The sequence below is a fragment of the Sorex fumeus genome, unplaced genomic scaffold (genome assembly GCF_029834395.1).
Source record: "Sorex fumeus unplaced genomic scaffold, SorFum_2.1 ptg000019l, whole genome shotgun sequence".
NCBI lineage: Eukaryota > Metazoa > Chordata > Mammalia > Eulipotyphla > Soricidae > Sorex > Sorex fumeus.
In genome coordinates this window covers 13,887,641-13,889,263 of record NW_026606076.1, presented here as the reverse complement: position 1 = coordinate 13,889,263, position 1,623 = coordinate 13,887,641, and the positions used below count along the sequence as shown (strand labels likewise).

General features: G+C 42.5%; 1 pseudogene; it reads right to left on the bottom strand.

Moving 5' to 3' along the window:
• Nucleotides 1-443: 443 nt before the first annotated feature.
• LOC130021947 (olfactory receptor 7A10-like) lies at nt 444-1,322 on the bottom strand (annotated as a pseudogene).
• Nucleotides 1,323-1,623: the final 301 nt, after the last annotated feature.

Sequence of the window (1,623 nt, the reverse complement as noted above, 5' to 3'; positions counted from 1 at the left end):
TGGAGATTTTGTTGTTACTGTGTTTCGGATATCAAATACGTCACGAGGAGCTTGCCAGGCTCTGGCGTGCGGGCGAGATACTCTCGGTAGCTTGCCAGGCTCTCCGAGAGGGGCGGAAGAATCGAACTCGGGTCGGCCATGTTGGCTCCATGCAAGGCAAACGCCCTACTCACTGTGCTATCGCTCCAGCCCACACTAGATCAATATTTGGGGAAAAAATAAGACAAAAGTTGTGAAAATGTAAAACAAAATCTACATAGTAATTAAAAAGAAACTTAATGGAAAGAATCAAATTAATTTATATGAATGTTGAGATAACTAAAATGATAAAATTTGATAAATATTACAAATGCTATTACAAAAATCTTTTAAATGCTAGTTCTAGTTCTCATTACTGCTACTGGAAATCTAGGAGTTTTCATCACAGGAAAAACTGACCGTTTTTAAATTTTTGTCCCAAAGATTTTTTTCAGTGCCATCTGTAAGCTCTTGTTCCTCAGACTATAGATAAAGGGATTCAGCATGGGGGTGACCACAGTGAACATCACTGAGGCTACTGTGTTAGATTGTGAACTATGAGGAACAGCAGAGCTCAGGTATATTCCAAGGGCTGTACCATAAAACAGCAAGACCCCAGAGAGATGAGACATACAGGTGGAAAATGCCTAATACTTTCCCTGAGTCGATGAGATGCTACGAACAGAGGCAATGATTTTAGAGTAAGAGTAAAGAATGCGAGCAAAGGGACCACCTGCCAGAAGCAAAGCTTCCAAATATATCACTGTGACATTAAGAAGGTGTCAGAATGAGAAACTTGGACCACTTCTTTGAGGTCACAGAAAAAGTGAGGGATTTCCTTTTCTGTACCGAAGGACAGATGCAACGTCAATAAGGAGTTCAACAAGGAACGCGGAGCACTGATAACCCAGCTTAACAGAACCAGGGATCCACAGAGTCGCGAGTTCATGATGACTGTGAACAAAGCAGTCATAGGCCATCACTGTCAGAAGGAAGTTGTCCAATGTTGCAAACAGTATGAAAAAATACATCTGGGTAATGCATCCATCAAAGGTGATGACTTTGCTTTGAGTCTGGACGTTCACCAGCATCTTGGGGATGATGGTAGAGGTGAAGCAGATGTCCGCAAAGGACAAGTTGGACAGGAAGAAGTACATGGGCGTGTGGAGGTGGGAGTCCGTGATGGAGGCCACGATGAGGAGCAGATTTCTGCGCACAGTGATCAAGTACATGAGGAGGAAAAGCCCAAATATGAGGGGCTGTAGTTCTGGATCGTCTGAAAATCCTAGAAGAATAAATTCCATATTTCGCGTGAGAGTCTCTGCTTCCATGTGGTGGAAGAGACACCACAGAGCATTTGTCTTGCACACAGCCTACCTGAGTTCGACTACAAGAGACAAAGCAGTAGAGTCCTGTTAAAATGAGCATTACACAGAGCTCAACACATACATCTCACATTTATTGTCAAAAGGTAACCTCAATATTTTGGGTGGATCTGTCCTTTATACCTTTATGTAGGGATCCTTTCTACCACCTGTGTTGCTGAACTTCTTCCATGTTCAGCCTTTCCTAAGAGATAATTCACCACTTTTTTGTTGGTTTTTT